The sequence below is a fragment of the Amborella trichopoda genome, chromosome 1, assembly GCF_054954075.1.
Source record: "Amborella trichopoda isolate Santa Cruz 75 chromosome 1, AtrichopodaSantaCruz75HAP2 v2.0, whole genome shotgun sequence".
Taxonomy (NCBI): Eukaryota; Viridiplantae; Streptophyta; class Magnoliopsida; order Amborellales; family Amborellaceae; genus Amborella; species Amborella trichopoda.
Genome location: NC_142336.1, coordinates 48969294 through 48976174, shown reverse-complemented (window position 1 = coordinate 48976174; position 6881 = coordinate 48969294). Strand labels below are relative to the sequence as shown.

Genomic DNA, 6881 nt, shown 5'->3' with positions numbered 1-6881 from the left:
AATACTGGAAATTTTTTACTAGCTTTAATATATGTTTTTATCTTTAATTATAAAATTTAAAGCTTCAAAAATAGTGTAGATTGAGCATATCTATGAAAACTTGAATAACTTAAAAATTGACGCTCCAAAAATACATAACAAGATTAACTATTTCCAAAACTTGAAATCCATTTTTGTCTCAAATCCATGTATCTTGATGTTAATATGGTCAATTTGCGGATATTTGGCCATCAAAACAACCTCTTCTAGTGAAAATTTTGATATAGGCTCTAATTCAATTGTTTATACCCTAGGCTCTATATAAATTTTTTCCTTATATTTTTATACAAGGAGGTCATTATTTTAAATCCGGTGGTTACAAATGTGTCATTGACTACCCTCAAAATTCAAAAGAAATTTATAGAACTTTGTGATATACTCCAAGCCACCTAATTTGATATTTAATGATTAAGACTTAAGAGTGATTGTGACCTTTTTATGCCCATAGTAAATATTTTCGTAGTATGTCATCCTATTTAAACGTAGTCCTATATACTTTATATTTTAAAATTTTATATAAGGTTAGACTATACTAACATATAAGTCTAGGGAATATTTTATTTTATTCAAGAATGGTCGGATTTTGAATCAGTCATTTTACTCATGTATACTATGCTCCCTCAGTAGTGTAGTTTATTCTTTTTCTTCGATTGGAAGACCTACTTAGATTTTTCAATATGAAGTTTTGGAAACCATTTAAGAATTGTTAGATAACGACTTAGGAATTACTAGATAGAAAGATAAATTTAAATTTGTGTTTTCCAACCCTTAGATCTCTCCATCTAAAACTTAGATGGTCTCTATTCAATCTCACAACATTATGACATTTTTTAATTGTGGTTAATTTATACGTTAAAAATGTTAGATCTCCAAAAATTTGAGGTCCTAAGCTTAAATATGGATGGAGCTTTACCCAACAGAGTAAATCGATATTTTACTCCCGCAAGAGTAAAATATCGTTTGGCTTTAAAGGGTGAGAGAAGATATTTCTCTCTATTCAATGAATAGATTAGGAATGTACAATACCTGTATAAATATATGGCTGATAACAGTTATGGATAGATACCAATAATAGTTCTGGATAGATACCCACTGTTACTGATAATTACTAACTAGACACCTATACCCATACATATCCATAATGATGTGTATTAATATACATGATACATATGAATACACTAACACTCCCCCTCAAACTCAAGATGATTTGAAAGGAATCATTGAGAGTTTGAAAACAAGTTGTGAGAAAGGATGTGGGGGATGAGACTAGTAAAGAAGCCGGCAAGTTGAGCTGCAGTGGGTACATATGGTAAAGAAATTGTGCCTGCCATATATTATTGTCGAACATAGTGGCAATCGACTTCAATAGGTTTCATGCGCTCACGAAACTCTGGATTTTTAAAGATATAGATGGCACTCTTGTTTGCCACAATAAAGTGGAATAGGAATTGAGATAGTGACACCCATGTCTTCGAGCAGCCATCATAGCTAAACAATATCGATGGTAGTTTTTGCCATAGCTCGGTATTCAGCTTCCGTAGTTGATTGAGCAATTTGTTTATGTTTCTTACTTTTCCAATAGATAAGAGAATCACTGAGAAAATTGCAGAATCCTATAGTAGATTTTCGATCACTCGGATTTCCTACAAAATCAAAATCTGTGTAAGCTCGAAACTCAAGTGACATAGAAGAGGAGAAGAATAAGGCTTGGTGATGAGAATCCCTAATAAAACGAATGATGCCAAAACGGCAGCGAGATGGACAGAACACGTGGCACTCAAAAACTGACTAACCACATGTACTGCATAAGCAATATCGGTATGTGAAATTGTTAGATATATCAGTTTCCCAACCAGTTGCTTTTAAAAGTTCAGGTCAGGAAGAGCTTCCCCATCAGTAGCCCAAATTTTGGCATTGACCTCAAGAGGGGCATCAACTTTCTTTGAATCATTATGGAGTCAAGCTTGAGAAACAATCTCTGAAGCATATTTCAGTTGTGACAACAGATAGCCACGAGGAGAATAGGCAACTTCGAGTCCAAGGAAATACCGCAAGAAACCCAAATATTTCATTTCGAATGTGCTACTAAGCTTCTGTTTGATTTTATTAATTGTGCATATACCATTACCTGAGATAATCATATCATTCACGTATAGCAACAAGAGAACTCGTCCCGCATAAGTTTCAGAAACAAAGAGTACTGGGTCATGATGACTTTGTCGAAATCCGACCGAAATAAGTTTATTACGAAACTTCTCAAACCAAGCATGAGGTGTTTGTTTGAGTCCATATAAAGTCCGTCAAAGTTTACACACGTGGTGTTTAAAATCCACAACACCAAGAGGTAACTTTATATATACTTCCGTATCAAGATTACCATTGAGAAAAACATTTTTGACTTCTAATTGATAGAGAGGTCATTGCTGAATAGATGCTACTGAGATTGGTGTACGAATTGTAGTCATATAAGCGACATGAGCAAAGGTTTCTGTAAAATCGATGCCATATTGCTGATTGTAACATTTTGCTACAAGGCGGGCTTTGTATCGTTCTAAACTGTCATCAGCATTAGTTTTAATTTTATATACCCATCGACAAACGACAACAGTTTTTCCTTTTAGGAGAGTATCAAGGTCCCAAGCATGCATACGTTCGAGATCATTTAACTCATCCGTCATTATTTGTTGTCTTTCAGGTTGACATGCAGCTTCTTGGTAAATCTGAGTTTCATAAAGAGAATGAACAGAGACAATGAATGCTTGGTGTTGAGGTAAGAAGGTGTCATAATCTGCAAGTCAGAGAGGTGAAACAGAGACCCGAGTGCTTCGTCTAAGAGCAGGGAGCTGCAGAGGATCAACAGGTGCAGGGTTCTAATCAGGACTGTCAGCATGAGTTGGTGAAGTTCCTTCAGACTTCAGAAATATGAGCATTGGTAGAATGACTAGAGGAATGAGAAACATAATCAGAGAAGGGAACTAAAAAATAAATGTGAGAGGGTGACATAGTATTTGTGTTATTTTCAAATAATGAATTGTGCTCAGAAAACAACACATGTCGGGATACCCAAGGTCTTTTAGTCACAAGATCATAACATCTATATCCTTTTGATGATCAGGGTAACAGAACAGTTGACCATATTTGGAAATAACTTATCTCTTGCGGTTGGCGGTAACAATACAAAGCAAGTGCAACCAAATACACGGATGAGGGAATAACCGGGTGATCATTTAAACAATTTTCAAAAAAGTGTTTCGCCATATAAAATGAAAGATGACATGATGTTGATGAGAAAAATTGATGTACGAACAGCTTCTACCCAAAAGTCCTTGCGACAGATGTAGAACAAAGAAGAGATCTTGTAGTTTCCAATATATGACGATTTTTACGTTCGGCAACTTCATTTTGATCTAGTGTATAAGGATAGGTTTTCTGGTGTTGAATGTTATGGTTAACCAAAAATTGTTGAAGCAGCCCACTGATATATTCCCCTATAGAATCGGAGTGCAGAGCTTTGATTTTAGTGGAAAATTGAGTTTCTACATAAGAATAAAACTGAGTGAAGATTTTAAAAAATTCAGTTCGATTATGCATAAAGAAAACTCATGTATAACGAGTATGATCATCGATAAAGGTTGCAAAATAGCATAACCCTCATTTAGAATGAATAGGTGCAGGACCCCACACATCAGTATTAACGAGATCAAATATAAAAGGTGAAACATAAGTACTTCGAGAAAAAAGTAAAGCATGAGATTTAGCAAATTTGCAAGTTGCACAATGTTGGACATCAACAAAAATTTTATTTATGACAAGACCAAGTATATTGAGGAAAATAAGGACTGTAAGAGAGAACTAGAGATGTGACCAAGACATTAACACCATAGTAACATGTCATTAACAGAAGAAACAATACAGACATAAGAGGTTAGCATATGCAGATAGTCCAGGTAGTATAAATTGCCAACTTTACACCCAGTCCCAATCAATTGCCCTGACTGTCGATCCTGTATGTAGCAAGAAGATGGAAAAAAACAACATTACAATTGGAACAGGTAATATGACCGACAGACAATGAATTCATGGCAAGGGAAAGAACATAATAAACATTAGAAACACTTAATTTACTAGAAGGATAAGAGATAAGAGATATAAAGCCTAGTTTTTTACACTTTCATAAGTGGCTCCATCATTAGTATGGATAGTATCAGAAAAAGACTTACAGTCAATTAGAATTGACTCATTGGAGGTCATATAATGGGAAGCTCTTGAGTCAAGCAGCCAAGAAGTAGAAACATAGTTAGCTGAAAAAGGAGTGGGCTCAGAGACGAGGTGTGACTGGGAAAGCATAGACTGCACTTGTTCCAGTGTAAATGTCATAGATGGTGAAGCAGGAGTAGGATTGTGGGATCCGGTTTGAATTGGTGGTACTTGATCAATGGTAGACATGTATCAGCAACAACAACAAATATGAGTTTCTTCCTATTTGGGCGGGTGCACTTGAAGTGTCTCAATTCTTTACAATAGTTACATCAGACAAATGTCATGTTCCTGAAAGGGACATAGTACAAATTGCATTGATTTGTTTAGGCACATTTGATCTTTGAGGTTGAGATGTCGCAAAAACTGTCTCCTTTAAATACTGAACCAAGAGATTTAATCTTTGTTTCGTCTGCAATAAGCTCAGAAAGAGTTTGATTCAAAGTGGGGAGAGTACTTTTATAGATCAAGTCATTTCTAATACTCTCAAACTCTAGATGGAGTGCCATTAAAAATTCAATAATTTGATATTTCGCTCGAGATTTAGTAATTATTTATGCACTAGGGCCATCTTCAATCGCAGGTTCCTTAAGTGTTAGAGCATTCCAATGTGTCTTTATGGAAGAGTAAAAATCCTGAATTGACTGCTTTCCCTGTTTGAAGGAGCAAAATTCCTGCACTAGCTGGTACTTTCGTACTCAGTTAGTTTGATTATAATTTTTTTCAAGAAATTTCCATGCTTCTCGAGCAATTTTGAAAGTGTTAAGATTGATCCCTGTATTATTTTCGGATGATCCCATTAACTATAATTCGAACACTATTTATGCATCATTCTTTTATTTTTCATGGCTAGTCATGTTTCCTCTGGTCCCATTTATGTATCTAATGAGGCCTTTTCCATGAATGACATTATTCACAAATGAGATTATATAGTTGGTGTCTTCGAGTTTAACGAGGACAAGCCGAAAAAACTCAAACTTTTCCATTGAAAGGAAAATGAATGACAGAGAGAAAGGGATTACTATTGAGGTTTTGCCGTTTGAACAAAACCCAGTACACGAGATGGAGAGAGAATAAGGGATAAGTAGTAAACCTAAAAACAAAAGAGAAGAAACAACTGTAACAAACGAAGAGCAAACTTAGAAAGTAAAACACGGCAAAAACTAGAGAGAGAGAATCAGTGTCTGAATATAAAATAGTTTAGGTTCCAAAAGTAACGAGTCAGAAAGACAAAATAGAGAAGGGAGCGCTGCAAATTCAGAGAGAGACGTTGCGAATCGAAAATAAATGAAGCATTGAGAGAGATTTCTAGAGAGGGAGAGAAACCCCAAAAAGCTAGAGAGAGACATAGAACCCAAATACGAATTCAACAGACAGAGACGGGGGAGCAGAGCCCATAGAGACGAAGAAGGAGGCCAAAAGTGAGAGAAAGATAAAGTTGGGGTGCAAAAATAGACGGTCTTGGCATAGTGGTAGTCCTGGTTATTAGCTGCCAATGACCACAACTATCAAGAAGTAGTCTTTTTGCACTCTGTCTCCTGATACTTTCATCAACTCTATTTCCAACGGTGTAGACCCTGTCTCTCAAATTCTTCGTTTATTGATTTTTGTTATTTTTAATGTTAACCTCTCTCCCTCTTTCTCTCTCATGTCAATCGTTCTTTATTTTAGTGGGCCAACAAGAAACATGTCAACGCTGAAAAAATTTATGGTTTTTACTTTTATTTTAAATTTTTTGTTTTTTGTTTTGTTTTTGTTAAAAGGACGGCTGAGCGCAAGCTTGGAGACGTTAGTATGGAGCATGAGCGTGAGCTTGGGGATTTTGCTGTGGAGTGTGAGATTTTGCCTTACGCTTGGGATGAAAAGGAAAAGATTAAGAAGTCCGGTCCCTTTTTTATAACACTGACACGAGCTTGTTCTCTTTGCTCGTTTACCCTTATCGAGACCTAAACCATAACATGGCAAGGGCCAATGCATGGTTCTTTGCCTCTCTGACCTCAGGAATCCAAATCAGGCTTCTCGACATGGAGTTCGAAACACTAGTGACTCTTCTCTCCTTTTTTTTTTTTTTACAGTGGAGAAGGTTTAAAAGTTGCAACCTTAAAAACAAATTGAGGTGCACTTCAAAAAAATTTTATTTTGATGGTGGAAAACTCTCTAATTGATCATCTCGATATCAAGATACATGTATTTATAAAAGAAAAATAAAATTATGCAGATTGCACTTGTACCACATTATTTGGATTGTCTATTTTCAAAATTTTCATGTATTTATAGATCTATTTGATTTTCAGAGTTCAGAATTGTATAATTAGAGATAACCTCTATTAACTGCTCTGTCATAGGGCTGACTGCACGCGGTCATCTCCTGTAAACACAAGCTTTCCTTTGCAGTTTCTACCCACGAACGTGCTCTCTCTCTCACACCAAGCATTAGAAAGAAAAGTCGAAAACTCAATTTGCTTATCGGTTAGCAAAGAGTGGCTGCTTCTTGTAACAGGCACAGGCAGAGGATCGGGGGCAGCAGCAGCAACAACTCAATGGAAGTTGTTCGTATATTGTACATGTTTTCTAGTTTGCAAGTG

The 6881-nt window shown here is 35.9% G+C and overlaps 1 long non-coding RNA gene across 1 annotated transcript; it reads left to right on the top strand.

Annotated features, from left to right (window-relative positions):
- The first annotated feature begins 5519 nt into the window (after nucleotides 1-5519).
- Nucleotides 5520-6506, top strand: LOC148783896 (uncharacterized). The gene is made up of 2 exons (XR_016058049.1): nucleotides 5520-5864; nucleotides 6060-6506. It is a non-coding gene; the product is annotated as an uncharacterized LOC148783896 (long non-coding RNA).
- Nucleotides 6507-6881: the final 375 nt, after the last annotated feature.